Source organism: Myotis daubentonii, chromosome 1, assembly GCF_963259705.1.
Source record: "Myotis daubentonii chromosome 1, mMyoDau2.1, whole genome shotgun sequence".
NCBI classification, from domain to species: domain Eukaryota; kingdom Metazoa; phylum Chordata; class Mammalia; order Chiroptera; family Vespertilionidae; genus Myotis; species Myotis daubentonii.
The window spans coordinates 179,935,869-179,954,748 of NC_081840.1; the positions used below are offsets into that span (position 1 = coordinate 179,935,869).

General features: G+C 41.6%; 1 protein-coding gene across 1 annotated transcript in view; it reads left to right on the top strand.

Annotated features, from left to right (window-relative positions):
• Positions 1-18,880, top strand: part of LOC132217299 (ras-GEF domain-containing family member 1B-A-like) — a 414,551-nt gene that overhangs the window by 107,971 nt on the left and 287,700 nt on the right. The gene's annotated exons all lie outside the window — the stretch shown is intronic.

Sequence of the window (18,880 nt, forward strand, 5' to 3'; positions counted from 1 at the left end):
GAGAATGATCACACCTACTAGTATAGGTTTTTTTTTCCTTAGTATAATTTATTTTAGAAATAAAATGAGATAATAATAACACTTACATCTTAGTGCCTAGCACAAAATAGGTACATAATAATTTTTAAAGTCTATAATATCTCATTGATACTTTAGGTATACAAAATAATAGAAATTTGAAATTCCAAAATCTTAATCTTTAGACTAGAGGCCCAGTGCACAGATTCGTGCACCAGTGGGGTTCCTTGGCCTGGTCTGTGCCCTCTCACCATCCAAGACCCCTTGGGGGATGGCAGAGAGCCAGTTTCAGCCCGATTCATATAGGCCAGGCCAAGGGACCCCACTGGTGCCTAAATCCATGCACTGATCCAGTTTCGGCCCCATTCCTACAGGCCAGGTCGAGGGACCCCACTGGTGCACGAATCCATGCACTGGGCCAGTTTCAAGCCCAATCCCTGCAGGCCAGGCTGAGTGACCCCACTGGTGCATGAATCTGTGCACTGGGCCTCTAGTATGCATATAAGATCTTTGGTTAATCTCTTCCCTCCCCTCTGAGATTCATTAGTCTTCCATGTTTCCATACCTGTGGGTTGAGCATCTGCTCCCTGGTGGTCATTGTGGGTCATAGCTACTGCCTGGTCAGCAAGTTGCCCAGTCGCTTAGGCTTTTATATGTATAGATACACACACACACACACATGCACATGCACACGTTTGTTGACTTATTTATTAACTTAACTAGAGGCCCAATGCACGAAATTCGTGCAAGAGGTTTGGCCCTCACAGCCCCTCACAGCCTCGGCTGGCCCTCACAGCCCCTCGCAGCCTCGGCTGGCCCTCGCAGCCCCGGTTTAGTTCAGAAGGTCATCCGGGTGGTCGTCCAGAAGGTCATTGAGACAGTTGTTTTGTTGTTTGGTCTAATTAGCATATTAGCTCTTTATTATATAGGATTTATCCATTACTCCTAGTATATGGTTTCTAAGCAATGCATAAGTACTCCATTTCGACAGGGGTACTTATCTCCTTGGCAGTTCATTTCATTTGGATCACTGAAATTGTAAAATATTTTAAATATATGTATTTACATTGGATACCCTGTGATTTCTAGCCACTGTTCCTGTTCCTGCCCTTGTAACTACCTAGAATTAGTATGTCACATTCTCTCTCATGGCAGCCTTTCCTAGGTTGGAAGAGAAATAGCTTCTACCATGAAAATTCTTCTATTTTGCCCATTATTAATATCATAGTTCTTTTAATTATTCCTCATATGATATATTTCTTTGACTCTCATGAAAAAGATCACTTGTCTTTGGATCTTTTTCCATTTGCCACTATCATTCTCAAACATCCATGAAACATTTTCATTTTTATCTCTAAAGAAGTGCACACTGGGGAATTCTCACATGACCAGTGAGGCAGATATAATTGGACAGAGGGGCCTTTCACCACCCATCAGTTGTCTGCTTAAGTACTGTGCCTGTGTAGGGAACTGAACTTGCTTCTGTGAAATTATTCTATTAGAGGCAATTCTCAGAAGGATCTATCTCCCTTACTTGGACTAGTAAACTGAATGGTGATGATCTAAGAAATAGGGAGAAAGATCAGCCCTTCCCAGTCTTATACACTGCAACTGTCTCTCAATTCATGTTAAGTAAATTTTAAGCTATAAAGTTTGAAAGTTTATACTGCTATGAAATGATCAACATTCACAGAGTTTAAGTACTACATAGTAACCACACATTAAAAATTACAATAATATGTATTAATTTAGCAAAATGCCTTGACAGGGTCAAGCATTTTTAATGTTCTTTCCATAGTCCATATTAGAGTGCTAACTTATTATTTCTTCCAATTTTATTGAGAAATAATTGACATACATCACTGTGTAAGTTTAAAGGAGTACTGCATAATAGTTTGATTTACATTTATTATGAAACTAGGGGCCCAGTGCACAAAATTCATGCACTGTGGGGGGGCGTCCCTCAGCCCACCCTGCCCCCTCTCATAGTCTGGGAGCCCTCAGGGGATGTCCTACTGATGGCTTAGGCCTGCTCCCTGTCAGTAGGCCTCCCTCTGCAGGAAGCAACCTGGCTGATCAGGGGAAGGCACCGCCCCCATCACTCTGCTGCTGCTGCCACTGCTGGCTGCCGCAGTCGCCAAGGTGTTTTCATCAACTCGGACTCCAGTCCCTTCACCATGAAAAAATGACAACTTTCTTTAGGCATTTTCAAGGATTTATCTCTTTCATAGGATATGACATTTCTTCCTTCCTTTCTTTCTTTTTTTTTTTTTTATCCTCACCTGAGGATATTTTCCCATTGATTTTTAGAGAGCATGGAAGAGAGAGGGAAAGACAGAGAGAAACATCAATATGAGAGGGACACTGCAATTGGCTGCCTCCTGCACGATCCCTGACCTGGGCCCTGGCCAGGGAGGAGCCTGCAACCTAGGTACATGCCCTTGATCAGAATCGAACCCGGACCCTGTGGTCCGCAGGCCGAGGCTCTATCCACTGAGCCAAACCGGCTAGGGCAGGATATGACATTTCTTAGCTCCTCCAGCAGCAGCAGACCTTCGTTTTTTCCTCCAGGAGTGAGGTGGGAAAACCCTAGATCACCTTTTTGCATTCTTATCAGGCAAGTTACCAAGAACTCTGCAAGTAGCGTATGGGGAGCTTAGCCAATGAGTGGTCAGAAAAGGTGATTCCTCTGCAGCTCACGCCCAGAGGCGGGACTGCTGGTGAGGGCCTGCCCTCAGCTGCAAGCAGGCTCTCTCCCTCTCCCTCTCCCTCTCCCTCTCCCTCTCCCTCTCCCTCTCCCTCTCTCTCTCCCTCTCCCTCTCCCTCTCCCTCTCCCTCTCCCTCTCCCTCTCCCTCTCCCTCTCCCTCTCCCTCTCCCTCTCCCTCTCCCTCTCCCTCCAGTTTACTCTCTCTAAAAAGCAGTGAAAAAATATTCTCTGGTGAGTATTAAAAAAGAAAACAAAACAAACAAAACACAGAATAATAGGCCTCCTCCTTTGGAGATGCTGAGTATGTAGGCCTGAAAGAGAGAATTCTTGGCACTGTGAAGATCCCTACATGAATTTTATTAACAATATCTGGAAAATTAGCCTAAGCCACACCAATGATTCAAGTTTGTGCTTTTCTGTGTTTCAGGGAAGAATCAAATGATCTTTTGTTTTATTGTGCCAAAACAAAATTTTGCATGTGTTAAATACATAATTCTTATTCAAATACATAAGAGCAGATGCAAAAGTTCTGTTCAACTCAGTGAAGGGACTGGCAGGATGATAATACTGTTCAAAGGAGATTGCCAAAGATGAAAGCCTGAAGTAAAACTGCTAAATTAGATACAATCTGGCTAATAATGTCCTATAGGACAATAAAACCATCACTTTTTGAATTGGTTTGTCTTCTAGACAGAAATTAGTTACATCTTTAAAAGCCTAAAAATTCTTTTCATCTTTGATATATATTTTGCTGATCATTATATGTAACTTTCCAGGCCTGTAAAATGTCAAAATATATGGAACTTACTTAATTGTAAATAGTGTGTCCGAGTTATGTGTTTCATAGAAAAGGAAATAATCATTCCGTGGGCTTCTAATGCCCCAAATACACTGAAAGGACTTGCTGTCAACCTTTTACTCCAGGCCTATGCTCGGCCACAGAGGCTGGGGCGGGACCGCTCTTTCCTCTCTGGGCCTGCGATTGGCCGGGGAGGCTGTGGGCAAGGCTGTGGGCGGGCCTGCCCTTTCCTCTCAGGGCCTGCGATAGGCCACAGAGGCTGTGGGTGGGTTCGCCCTCGCCCTCTCCTCTCCCAGCCTGCACTTGGCCGTGGAGGCTAGGGCTCGCCCCGGTCCGGTCCATGTCCGTGTCTGCTCTGGCGGGCCTGCCTAAGCCGGGGTATGGCAGCTTGGGCCGGCCCCTGTGTCCCTGTCTGTGTCCGCTCTGGCTCCAGGGGGCCGGCCCGAGCAGTGGCTAGGCCGGCCCCCCCTGTCTCTGTCTCCATCTCTGCCCAGGGCCTCACCTGTGGCGCAACCTCCTTCTGTCCGGTTGGGCCCGGCCTAATTTGCATATTACTAGATATCCTATCTAATAAAAGAGTAATATGCAAATTAACTGTCACTCTGACACAAAGATAGCTCTGCCTATAGCCACAAGATAACGGCACCCAGTCCTCTCAGCCCCGCTGGAGTCCTCCAGTCCTGGGGAGTGGCCACTGAGAGCAAGGCCTGCTTGGCCATTGTCCGTGGCAACCCGGGAGCAGCCAAGCGGGCCCCATAGACAGCAGAGAACCATGGGGAGTGGGCCTAAGCCATCAGTAGGACATCCCCTGAGGGTTCCCGGATTGGAGAGGGTGCAGGTCGGGCTGAGGGGACCCCCCACCCCCCAACCCCCCCATGCATGAATTTCGTGCACTGGGCCTCTAGTATATATAATAATATAATAATATATATATATATATTATTACCACAATGTGTTCAGCTAACATCCATCTCCTCATATAGATACAATAAAAAGAAAAGAAAAAAGATAAAAGAATGTTCTCCTTGTAATGAGAACTCTTAGGATTTACTCTCTTCACAACTTTCCTATATACCATACATCAGATTTAGCTGTAGTCATCATGTTGTACATTGCATCCCTAGTACTGATTTATCTTGAAACTGAGAGTTTGTGTCTTTTGACCGTCTTCCCTCAGTTGCAGTCTGAAATTCCAAAATCTTAATACACACACACACACACACACACACACACACACGTTTAAATTATGTTAATCCCTGGTGATACATAGGACAATTATAAAAAGATTTGGAGATGTTCATGTTAAAAACGTGTTCTTCTAATGTAGATGCTTTAAGTGTTTAAAATGCTTGCCTACCCTTTCAGGATAATGGACAATTGACTCAGAATACCATTCTTTGATGTCAATTGTTAGGGAAAAAACACATTAAGAATGCAAACCATCTAAGAGGTGCTTAAGAAGATTAAAAGAGGGAGCACCTATGAAATTTCTAAGCCCAGTTGCCTAAGGTAGTAGCTATTTTTATTAGAGAAACATCATGTTGGTTGAAAAGAAGATGGAAAGGCGTGGGTTCCGACTCAGCTTCAACACTTACCAGGTAATAAGAGCTAACACTGATATGGCAAACACTGGGCTCAAGGTTCAGTTATGAGCACTTAACAACTATCAACCCATTCAGCCCTCTCAACAGCCCTCTGAGAAGGGTGCTCTTGTATCCCTCGGAGTTTGTCAAGAGAATGAAATCACACCAATAATTTCCACAGAGTGACTATAATGTAAAGGATCATTAACTGGTTGTGTTGCGGGTGGGAATAGGCTCTTCCATGGAGTCATGAGAAAAGCATTTCAGTGACCCACTCATGGAAGGATGAAGTGCAGTGGTAAGATTTATTGGAGTAGAAAGAAAAGACTGCCTCCAGGTTTCCAGTGTCTCATCCACTGTCAGGTCGCTCAGCTCCATCCCGCTGTGGAAGAAGTCCAGCCATGTCTTCATCGAGTTCAGAAGAAGGACCAGGGTCCAGAAATCCCATGCCATGGCCTGGCATTGGCAGGGCATCCGAAGTTATGGCAGTTCAATTTAATCCATGCGCAAGTTTGGTCTCTGTCCCTGCCCAGCTAGCTTTCTGTTCCCAGTTGCACTCAGGCCAGCTCTGGGTTGCTGCACTCACACACTTGCTTGGGCCCTCATGGCTGCGGGGCATGTGTGGCTGCTACAGAGAGAGAACATACAAACAAACAGGGTGAATAGGAGCTACCAAGAGAGATGTCTTTGTTAAAATTTGGTTATATTTGGGAAAGAACTAGCTGTTTTTCAAATGAACCAATCTCTTTGCCAACCCTTCACAGGCTTGTGCTGGGCCCTCCTCCTAACCAATCCACTTTCTTTTTTTTTTTTTTTATAATATATTTCTTTATTGATTTCAGAGAGGAAGGGAGAAGGGGAGAGAGATAGAAACATCAATGATGACAGAGAATCATTGATTGGCTGCCTCCTACACACCCCCTACTGGGGATCAAGCCTGCAACCCAGGCATGTGCCCTTGGCCAGAATCGAACCTGGGAGCCTTCAGTCCGCAGGCCGATGCTCTATCCACTGAGCCAAGCCGGCTAGGGCACCAATCCACTTTCTAGATCTTCTAGGCTCTGTGTCCCCCATCCCAGCCAATCCTTTTCCCAGGCAAGGCTCCTCCCCATATAGTCACCATCTTAGTTCCTACCTGGCATTTCTCAAAGTAGAAGCACCTTCCCATGAGCCATCTTGCCTTTCTTTGCACATGTGCTTACCTCCCCGTGGGCCATCTTGGCTTCTGCTTGGCACACGCCCAGCAGAGGACTGTCTCATTTATTGTTTTACCTCTCCCTCAGTAATCCAGGAGAATAGCCAGGTGTCCATCGGGGAGCCTGCTTCGGGGGCTAGGTCCCCTTGGTGGAGGATGAGGCTGCTCTCTGAGGGGTCTGAAGCTGTAACTTCTAGACTTAATCAGGCTTAGCCTTAGTCAGTTTATTAGGCTTAATGTCTGATTCCATTTGCTCCTTTCCTTTTCTAATATCTAGCTATCCAGCTGTAAAGGTGTTAGCTAGGTAATGGAGAGTAAAAAGAGAATTCTAAGACAGGGGGTGGCAATCCAAGGACTACTAAAACTTCTTAGATACTTAGAGGAAGCTGCTCCACAGAGTTGAAATTCAGACCTCTGAGGAAAGGGTGCTGCCCATCACACTATGGGCTGATTCTGCAAGCCCTGGGGAAAAACTGCAAACTGGATTCAGTGGCTCTGCAAGAAGTTGAGATGGGTATGTTACTAAGGTGTGGCTCAGAGGAAATGCACAAGAAGCAAGTTCCTTCCTGCTCTTCCAGTTCTGCAGCCCCTCTAGCACCCCCTACTGGCAGAGCTAACAAGAAGCCAGCTGATTAAGTAGGAATGTGTTTTATAGGGTCCCAAGCCTGACCTCACAAAGTTGGTTACAGAAAGATGGGTTTGTACCTGAGAGACAATAATTTAACTGGTACAGTCAGTAGCTCTATTTTGTAGGTGAGGCACAGATGTGTTAAGATGTGTTTGCCTAGTGCTATTGTCTGAATATTTGTTTCCTCCAATTCAAATCTTGAACCGCCCCCCCGCCCCCTCCCCCCCCCACACACAATGGTATTGGGAGGTAGGCCTTATGAATGGGATTAATGCTCTTACAAAAGAGATCCCACAGAGCACAGAGCCCCCTGGCCCCTTCCACCATGTAAGGACACAGTGAGAAGCTGCAACCCACCCCTCAACTTGCTGGTACCCCGATTTTGGGCTTCCAGCCTCCGGAACTGTGGGAAATAAATTACTGTTGTTTATAAGATACCTAGTCTGTGGTATTTTGTTATATAACTGCCCCCCACCGCCCATTTGCAGTATCACTTCGGGTGATTTCAGTTACTCCTGGTCAATAGTGGTCTGAAAAATATTAAATGGGAAATTCTAGAAATAAGCAATGTTTTAAATTGCGTGCTGTTCTAAGCAGTGTGATGGAATCTCACGATGTCCAGCTCTGTCCCACCCAGGGCGTGACTCAGCCCTTCTTTGTCCAGTGTATCCACACTGTAGATGTTCCCGCCCGTTAGTCACTACTGGCCATCCTGGTTTTCTGACTCATTGTCACTGTATCACAGTGCATGTGTTCAAGTCACCTTTATTTTACTTAATAATGGTACCAAAGCACAAGAGTAAGCATGCTGGTAATTTGGATATGCCAAAGGGAAGCTGTAAAGTGCTTCCTTTAAGTGAAAAGGTGAGTACCATATGATATATTTATTACAGTATATTGTTATAATAGTTCCGCTTTATTATTAGTTATTATTGTTAACCTCTTACTATACCTAATTTATAAATTAAACTCTATCATAGGTGTGTATGTACAGAAAAAAAACGATGGTATAAATAGGGGTTAGTACTATCCATGCTTTCAGGCATCCACTGGGGGTCTTGGGAAATATCCCCCATGGATCACAGGGTGGGGTGATTGTAGTAGCCGGGACAGACCAGGACAGCCATCTAGAAAGAGGCAGAGTCAGAATTTAAACCTAGACACCTCGGCTTCAAAGTTTAAAACTACAACCTCTTGAACAAGTGTCCATGAGCAAAAACACTTCTCTAAGCCTTACATTTAAAATCTGCAAAGTGGCCCTAACCGGTTTGGCTCCGTAGATAGAGCATTGGCCTGTGGACTCAAGGGTCCCGGGTTCGATTCCGGTCAAGGGCATGTACCTTGGTTGTGGGCACATCCCTAGTAGGGGGTGTGCAGGAGGCAGCTGATCGGTGTTTCTCTCTCATCGATGTTTCTAACTCTCTATCCCTCTCCCTTCCTCTCTGTAAAAAATCAATAAATCTGCAAAGTGAGGATGATAATTCCTAACTTGTTGGGTTGTCCTAATATTAAATAGACAATACAAATGATGGGCTTATTATATTTCCTGGTGCATAGTAACTTCCTAATAAATAGTAGCTCTTACTAACTGTGGCTTTTTCTTGTTTGAGTGTAGGAACTTTGGTTTGCCTCAGTGAATTGAAGTAGTTTGAAAGTATTGCCTTTCCCTTGGGGTGATTCTATCTCCAGTGGGTTATTTATTTAGTTAGCATATTTAAGTGTTTACATTGGAAAGTGAAGAGTAGAGAGGATTTAATGCTGGAGCTTGATCAATGAAGGCTTTATTGATGACGTCCTTACAGTCAGAATTTATCAGGGGCTGCATTTGAGCACTACGTTAGTCTTTCACTCAACATTTTAAATGGTGGGGAAATCATTGCATGTATTCATTCATTCTTCAACACAATGGTTATTTATTGGATACCTAATTACACCAGACACCATGCTGGCATCAGGGGTGATATCCATAGACATGGACCCTGCCCTAGCGACTGTTTCTTCCAGTCTAGGGGAGCACGATGCAGCACCCAGCTGCTCATTCTCCCTAGTTCCTCCTTGTCCTTGAGCTGAGTATATTTGTTCTTACATAGATATAAATGCTATCTTGTGGGTAAAATATCTATTTGGCCTACTATGGAGTCAACCACTATCCAAGGAGAATTGCATGGGGGAGGGAGGAGCAGTGTAAGGGAATGGCAGCTGCTTTTCCTGAAGGGCAAAGTCATTAATTAACTGAGGAAGAGGCAAGTCTCAGACAAGACACAGGGAACAAGTGTGAGGGGCTGAGAGGTAGCACCCCTGGAAAGCTCTTGTGCAGGTCATTGTTGTTTATGAGCATGGATGAGAGAGTCAAGGGCTCCAGTCTGGGTGCTGTAGTGCTGTTGGACTCTTTTGCTCTCACATGGTCAATAGATTGAGAGACAGAGCCTGGAATGTGAAGGGCTTAGATCCTTGGAGTTACCGAACTGTAGTAGAATCAAGAACCTCTCATGCATAAGTCAGACTGTTTTATGCTTTATTCCCTCTCTGTGTTTACTTTCCTTTTGCTTAAAAGTGCCATATATCCCGATATCTGCAAGGAAACCAAGGGAAGGAATTTATTTATGTTCTTTAGCCAGAACTCAAAAGGAAGCTGGCCTTGGAGGCTAGCATGGTAGTGGTGGCATCTAGGATGCTCATGAAAGAACTCCAAGGTCATACTAATGTGGTCAAAGTCATACTAGGTCTCATTGATCTTTCTAGAAATTCTGGTAAAAATGAAAGAGGTTAGGTTATATTGAGGTCTATTTTGTAGGACATGGGAATACCCAAAACCCATTCTTGAATTGCCCAGTTTAAGGGAATCAGAGGGAAATAAATGCATAGAAAACAAAGACTAGCAAATGACTACTTGGTTACCCCAACATGTAACTTCAGTGAGTGAAGCTGAAATAAATAGAAGACCCTTTTTTCTCCTTCTCACAAAACACAGTTTCTACTCCCCAAGTATCTTTTCAAGATTAATAACAATATTAATAGTTAAAACAGCATATACTCAGTGTTCTGGTTGCTTTGCAAGCTTATAGTGGTCGCACTGTTTTCATTTGATTTTAATCAGAGTGAAAGTAAATTGCCAAAGCCTATAGTTAACAGAGTGTTTTAAATATTCTGTCTCCTGCCCAAGCATTTCCTGGCATTCAGTAATCTTGAGTTTACTATATCCTTTCTTCTATCAAAGCAATCTTCACAGATCTGATAAATAAATTCACAGAAGTTATACTTGAGTTATATGGCTTAACGTCTAATCTCTCCTAAGGGTATTTGCATTTTAATAGGCAACAGAAGCGAATGAAATTGAGTCGAAGGGGTGGAATTTCTGGTGTTAGCAAGCAGGGAACACATTTAGGTTGGTAGGAAGATCTTATCCTTGTTCTTAAAGTTACACTGTTTACCTGTAAGATCAATTCAGACAAAACATTAACTGGTTAGATGGTCTGGGGTCACAAATGCACATAGTTAATTGGGGGGAGCCAGTTCCCAAGTCTGGAGTACTGCTCTGTCCAGCCCACCATCGTCTCTTCCTACCGCCCCCGGTGCCCATCACCCTCCTCGTGTATGAGTGCAAACCCCCTCCATCCCACAGAACTGCAAGCTCTCCTCCAAACAGAAACTGCGTTTTATCAATATTTGCACCTTTCATCCAGCCCCTTCTCTCTGGCACCTAGTATCTGAGAACTTCCTCAATGTTGATAAGTATATTGGAAAAACACCCCATTCCCCCATTTATACCTGAGCCAATCATGCCACAGACAGTGATGGAGCCCAATGCTAGTCTCAGGTCCCCAGGAAATAGCTTTTAGTTTTTCCTGCTAAAGACTTAAAAAAACCCTCCTGAACATTTCTTGAGGTATTTCATTTTCTAATTCTATCCTATGCCCTTTCAACAGTCTTTTTTTCCCTTCTGATTCATCCATTCAACTTTCCCTATCCCCACGCTTAGCTCCTCCACTATCACCATCCCCACTAGAGTGATGCATTTGCTACATTGATGCCTCATTGTCACCCAAAGTCCACAGTTTACATTTGGGCTCCCTCTTGGTGTACACATTTTATGAGTTTTGATCAATGTAATGATGTGTGCTCACCATTATCTATAATAATAAAAGCATAATATGCTAATTAGACCAGATGTCTTTCCAGACAGCCTTCTGGACAACCTTCTGGATGAAGCCAGGGCTGCGAGGGAAGCTCGGGTCCCAGGTGCCAGAGGGAAGCCGGTACCGGCAGCCAGGGGAAGGAAGGCCTACTCTTGCACAAATTTCGTGCATTGGGCCTCTGGTAGTATCATATGGAACAGTTTCACTGTCCTCTGTGCTCCACCTATTCATGCCTTCCTTCTCCCAAACCACTGGCAACCACTGAGCTTTTTCCTCTCCATAGTTTTGCCTTTTCCAGAATGTTTTATAATTGGAGCCATTGTTCTTCAGGTAGTAATATGCCTTTAAAGTTTCTCCACATCTTTTTGTGGCGAGATAACTTGTTTGTTTTTAACACTGAACAATATTCCATAGTCTGGATATAACACATTGCATTTATCCATTCACTTACTGAAGGACATCTTGGTTGCTTCCAAGGTGGGAAGTTATGAATAAAGCTGCTATAAACATTCATGTGCAGGTTTTTGTGTGAATATAAGCTTTTCATTCATTTGGGTAAATACCAAAGAGTGTGACTGATGGATCAGTTTTTCTTTTTCGTTATCTTCCCACAAATGACTCATAGCCTTTGCTTGGGTGTTGTCAAGTATCGGCTCCAACTGGCCATGTACTTTCTGCACTGAGCCTCTAGAGCAGTGGTTCTCAACCTTCCTGATGCCACGACCCTTTAATATAGTTCCTCATGTTGTGGTGACCCCCAACCATAAAATTATTTTCATTGCTACTTCATAACTGTAATTTTGCTACTGTTATGAATCATAATGTAAATATTTGATATTCAGGATGTATTTTCATTGTTACAAATTGAACATAATTAAAGCATAGTGATTAATCACAAAAACAATATGTAATTATATATGTGTTTTCTGATGGTCTTAGGCGACCCCTGTGAAAGGGACGTTCGACCCCCAAAGGGTTCGTGACCCACAGATTGAGAAACACTGCTCTAGAGTCTCTAAAGATAATCCATGGCCCACTCGGGGGAATGTAAGGAAAGGGAGAAACACTATGTAATAGTAATATACAGAACATTTAATGTAGCAGCTGGATATGGGGAAAATGTAGAGAACAAGATGGGTTTATAGCACCCAAGAGTTAAATTCTGTTTGTTCATACAGTTCCTACTGGCACCAAAAAAAAGAGTCATTTGGGCCTTTTATATCAAAGTGAGGATATGAACACTGAATCTAGCTTAAGGGAAATTAAAAGTCACTGCTTTCTGGTAGTGACAATTCCCCTTGAAAGTCCTGACAGGAGCTGGAAAAGAAATCAGACTGCCTGAAGTGAAGTCCATATTATCTTTTGTCCATGTTATCTTCTCATGGCCTATGAAAGAGGCAGAATGGCTTCTGGAAGATGCAGTCCAAATAAAAAATGACAGAACCAGCAAGCTGAATTTAAAAGAGATGGAGATCACCTCTACCGACTCATAACAATAGGGATTCTAGGAGAGCCTATTATTTTTCTTTAGAAAAAGCAAACAAACAAACAAATAAACCTGAATTATCATTGACTTCAGCTTTCTCTAAGCGGCCTTTTATTTTAGGTTAATTCAGACAAATTGTTTTGATTTGCATAAATTAAAATTTTCTATGCCTCAGAAATGCTATAGATAGGATTTCAGAGGGAAGAATGAAAATGTCTCTTTTTTCCTCTTTCCTTATAACGAAGATGATTCCCTATGCAGAAATTGGAAATTTATAACCCAGTCATGTTTTGTTTTGCCCATTTAAGTGATTTGTTTAAAATACTGAGCCAATATTGTAAAATATGAGTGTTTTCACATAGATGTATGGATTTAAGGCTTGTCCTGAAAAAATTGGACTATCTGAAACATTAGCATAAATTTCCAAATGGCAATAGTCAACCATGGCTCAATGGCTGCTGCGCCCTCTGACAGGGCAAGGCTCCTCCAGTTCACCACAGTCCTTAGTTTTCTCCACTGTCTTTCTAAAACCCTGCAGCTCATGCCTACCACTGCTTTCCTACTCCTAAGAGGCATTTGAGCTTTTGACTTCTGTTCTATGAGACATTATGTTACTTGTTTCCTAGAGGAATTCTAAGTCCTGACATAGACATTTTAACTATCCACCCCAGGCTGTGTTGAAAACACATCCTATTTAGAAAATTCATTAATCAGGGTGCAGGTTTTATTAGTGACTTGTTAGGCTTCAGCAAATAATTATTTTAAACATTCTTTGGTTTAAACTTATTTTAATGTGTTATGATATTAAAGACTTTTTTGTAAAAGATCAGTTTTATGAATCTTGCATTTCCATTTTGTGGATTTGTAGTAAAAATCTGTTCTGCATTTTATTCAAGCTAAGAATAATTTTCCTTTAAAATAAAACTAAGGGTAGGAGTCTAATACATGAATATGCTAGCTCCCTATGTAATGACATAAATCTAAATCCAGATATTATTTTAAACATAAATCTCCCAAACCAGAAAAATATTTTCAAATATCAATAGCTCAATCACAAAACAATCGATATAGGGATAAAATAGGAGGAAGAAATAAAATAGTCCACAAAAGGAAGGAGTAGCAAGGAAAATATGGATAAATAAAATGCCAATGACAGGATTCCAGATGCCTGAGCTGATGGTTCCAGAAATATAGCATCATGGCCATGATCAGGTCTCCATCTAGGATGAGATGAGGGAGGTAGGCACAAAAAAACCAAGGAGGGGCCAAACATGTGGTTTTCATGATGGACACTTTAATGCAACATTTTAAAATGTAATGTAATATTTTACAAATCAAAATTAATGCAAAGTAATCCATGATGGGTAAAGTGGTCTTGTTGGCCAACAGGCTGTGTTTTGGCCAGCATTTAGCATACTTATTCTATCTATGCTGGCTATAGTATTAAACACTGTTCATGCTTTTTTTCTTTTTAAAAATTTAATATCCATGAGATACATTCTATTATCTTCTCTTACTCTTACCATTTTACAGCTGAGAAAACGGAGGCTTAAAGATGTTGAGTAACTTGCCCAGGTTATAGCCAATAATTAACAGTTAGGATCCAAGCAGCTTGACTCCAGAAATTGCTCATGTGCATGGTACTATACTATGTACTACTGCCAGGATGGCTCAGCCACAGTTCAATCAAGTTCTGTGGATGCTGATAGATTTCACTATCCTCATGCTTCCACTGGGTCAGAGATAAGTTCATGACCTCAGAGCAGCCATGCACAGAATGGCCTCAAGGAGCTGAAATAATTTGCTGGGAAGACCTAGATGATTGGTTTTCCTACCTGGATGGTTTCTGTCCAACCCGATGTTAGGAGCGAAATGGGGGCGGAGAAGAGATAAGGCAGAGGGAAAAGGGGATAGAGTCAGGAAGTACCTACGCACACAGAACGAGATAGAGACCTAAAGACAATGAGACCAAGAACAAATACATATGTTGTTGGTAGAGGCAAGAGCAATGAGGAAGAGGCCAGGATGAAGAACATGGGAATGGCAGCTGCAGGGGACACGCATAACTTAGAACTAGCGCTGCGGGGAAAAGATGCGTCAGTCTATGGAAGTATGCCGACTTCACTAGGGCCTGTTTTCTGTCTTCCTTACTGTGGGTTCTTCCTTACTGAGCTGTTCACTGTAATCTGTGACATTCTTCCCAATGTCACAGCCCTTTTTTCCCATCTGAGTTGCCCTGTCCTCCTGTCCTTCCACTGCCTGCCCCTGTTCCCGGCCACCCAGCCTCCTCTAGCTGCCATTGCATTCTAATGTAAGAGGTCTCATCAGTGGAGCCACATTTTTCTTTTTGTGATGCTTCATGAAACCGTAAAGAGCCAGTTGCCCACGATCCTTCAGCTGACTCTCCAACTGCTTCCTGGTCTGCGGTTTCCTTATGCCTGTAGGACTAAAAGCAGAGGGTCTGGAGCTGAGAGGGCTGGCCAAGTAGAGGGTGGTATCAGAGAAGGAATGCAGGAGAAGTAAGAAAGGGTTCAGTTAAATTAGCAGCACACTGGACCATGTCTGCTCACTTTATTGCCATATTTCTCGGAGGACCTTTACCTTCAACTTCAGATTTGCTGCAACTGCTACAAGATTTAAAATATATACGGTAGATTTTCCAGTACCACTCAGCTCACTAAAATAATAATTAACCATCTGGGTTAGTGGTTCTCAGTCCTATCAGATCTAATAACCCCTTTTGCTGTAAATATTTCAGATGCATTTTGTAATGATTCTTCTATTTTTTGTATGGATAATATAACCAATTTACATACACCTTTAAAAATGCTCTAACTGTACAAGAAGAAGTACAAGGAAAGTAAGGTAGTAAAATAATAATGTAAATGTAAATTCTTGGGCAGGAGACTTACAAGGCTGTCAGATATTTCACCTTTCTTTAGAATCATTGAGACTGTCACTGTGACTAATGCAGTCTGATGTAGGTGTTTTACATTAGCCATTCAAAATCCATGAAAATGTCATGGGTTAGTCAGTGATGATTTCCCAAAATCATCCTTGGCCCCTCCAAAGATGTCCATATCTCAGTTTCTGGAAAATTGTTACCTTACGTGCCATAAGGTAATTTGCAGATATAAATAATTTGCAGATCTTAAGATGGAGAGATTATACTTGGTTATCCTAAGAGTGACACTAGTGTCAGAGTCAGAGGAGGTGTAACAAGGGAAGAAGAGGTTGGAAAGTTGCAGGGCCATGAGCCAAGGATTGTGGGCAGTCTCTAGAAGCTGAAAAGGCAAGAAAAGTGATTTCTCTGCAAAACCTTCAGAAGAACCACAGTCTTGATGACCCATTTTAGACTTCTGACCTCTAAAATTGTCAGATAATAAATGTGTTGTCAGATAATAAATATGTACTTTTGTGGTAATTTCTTACAGCAGTAAAGGGAAACTAATATAGTGATCAACTTGTGGAAAATTCCCAACTGTCAAAGTCCAATTTTTATAAAATTTATATGATAACTTCCTTCCTGAAAAATTCATTGCATAGTCAAAGTGTGCAAAAATACTTTGTGAGTATATGTAAAATGGAGCTCAATTCTAGACTCAAATAATTATAAGCAAGGTTTGCGCTGTATTACCAGGTCTTCTATTTTCTCAGTTTTATCTGCTCTCACCCACTTGCAGTTTGGGGTTCATATTTCATGCTGAGCAATTTCACTTCTGTCTAGTTTTCAGGTCTCCTTGGCTTGTGGCTTCATCTTTCCTTTGCAGAATAGTCCTTCAAGATATTTCTGCAAATACTCTTTCCTTCCTAAGTCTGCTTGCTGGTTGTTAAAATTCTTGTTCAAGATATGTGCTCTTCCTTCAGCCAAAAATGACCTTCTATCTCCAGTCCCTAGGTTTGACTTATGCCTGGTGATCCTTCAAAACTCAAGTGCCATCATTTCTAAGCAGCTTCTTTGATCCCTGTTGTCATGGGTAGGTCTTTCTTTGGGGTTTTGACAGGTCCCTGAACTTACTATCTTTATCACCTATTTTGTTTCTATGTCTAGACACTGTGCTAAGCACTTTAGATATATTTTGTCACTTATATACCAATCTAGTTATTATTTATCCCTATATTACAGATAGGGAAATTGAGACTCAGAGAGTAACTCAAAATCTAAAGTAAAAAAAGTATTCTTGGTCTTAGAATCCTTTATGTTCATGAAAGATTAAATTTCAGTGGATTATATTTAAAAGGATTAAATCTTATAGTTTTTTACTCATTAGTAATAATTTATTATGCTTGTATGTTTCCAGACTATTTCCCATACTCTTCAGGATGCCTGCCTTTAGAGTGGGTGGATGGCTTACTTTATACCAGCGGTTCTCAACCTGTGGGTCGCGACCCCTATGGCGGTCGAACAACCCTTTCACAGGGGTCGCCTAAGATCATCCTGCATATCAGATATTTACATTATGATTCATAACAGTAGCAACATTATGGTTATGAAGTAGCAACGAAAATAATTTTATGGTTGGGTCACAACAAGAGGGACTGTATTTAAAGGGCCAGAAGGTTGAGAACCACTGCTTTACACATTTGTATCATTTGAACTTTTTACAATGGTCAATTAGTAGAGTCCAGTTTATTTGGCTTTCATGTATAAAATATAAATAAATTTTTTTTTCAAAAAGGTTTTAATGGTAGTTTAAACATTTTCTAGGCCAATTATTTTTGTTTTATGTATAAATTTTTGTGTATGTACAAATTTTACTCATTCACATATTATTTGTTCTGTACTTACTTATTATCACTAAGAACTAGGTTCTTTCTGGTCACTGGGGATATGGCAAGAAATAAAAAGGATGATAGAATTCACATTTTAGTGGGAAATATATTCAACATCCATCTAAGAAAAGAAAGCAAGCAGGGAAGGGTGAAAGTGGTAGGGAGTTCTCATTACTTAGTCAAAGAAGGCCTCTCTGCCAAACCGGTTTGGCTCAGTGGATAGAGCATCGGCCTGCGGACTGAAGGGTCCCGGGTTCGATTCCGGTCAAGGGCATGTACCTGGGTTGCGGGCATATCCCCAGTAGGAGATGTGCAGGAGGCAGCTGATCGATGTTTCTCTCTCATCGATGTTTCTAACTCTCTATCTCTCTCCCTTCCTCTCTGTAAAAAATCAATAAAAAATATTAAAAAAAAAAAGAAGGCCTCTCTGAGGGGTTGATATGTGAGTATCGGATTAAATGAAATAAGGGAGAAAGCCGTATAAATATCTGGTGAAATATATCCCAGAATGTAACTTGCAACTTTTTTGAATTGTTCCAATTTATTTTGAAATTAGAGTTAATAGTACCAAAAGTATGCATTGAGCATGTACAAGTTGCTTGGTGAGTGAGTTGGGCTCTTGGATAACAGGAAAATATGAGATCTGACCTTGGTCACCTAGTTTGCAACCTCCATGGAAGTTGAGAACAATACACATACAAGTATCAAATGATAAAACATTATTTTTTATTATTTTTTGGTGCCAATTGAGTGACAGATTCTAGGTTTTGGGGGACACTGCGGGTCTTCTGTCTTCAGAATTAAATGTCTAAATTTGCTATATTCAAATATGTTAAGCACAAGGTAACGGAACTTAAAGCAAGAAGATGGGGAAAATGTTCTTTAATGGAAATTTAGTTCTCACTCCTGGAGGGATTCCCTTCTCATAGGAGCTATTTATGGAGTCTGTGAAATATGATTCTAATAGGGGATAGGAAATCCTATTGGGAATTCAGACAATTGATTTATAGTCTGTGGCATCCTAAACAGTGGTAGCTTTCCTTGGACCCAGACTCCTGAGTCACTGAAATATGGTGGGACAGGTCGCAAATGCATTGTTTTCTTGCTCCTCTTCTTCATTGCTCTCCTGGGCTATGAGCAAATGAAAGTTGTGATTTAGACTAATAATCAAATCAAGACTATCCATTGTCTAACATAGGACTCTCAATAATAGTTCTCATTTAGAGCTCTCAAAAAATTATTCATGACTGGAACATGAATATGCTAACAGTATTTGTGCTGGTGGGATTATGACATTTTCCCCCAAATTTTCTGCTTTCCCAGGTCTTAATAATTCATAACACAGTTTCTGACTATATGCCAGTTTCTGATGTTATTATCTTTGAAATTAAAAAAATAAAACATGGAATAGTAATGATTCAAAGAAATCATTGGGTTCATTACATTAATGAGTGCTTAAGCAGTAGACTTTTCTCTGCTAAATTTAATTTTTTGCTTCAAAGAATTCATGCTTGAATCAACTTTTTCTTTATTTTAATGAGTATCATTGTAACC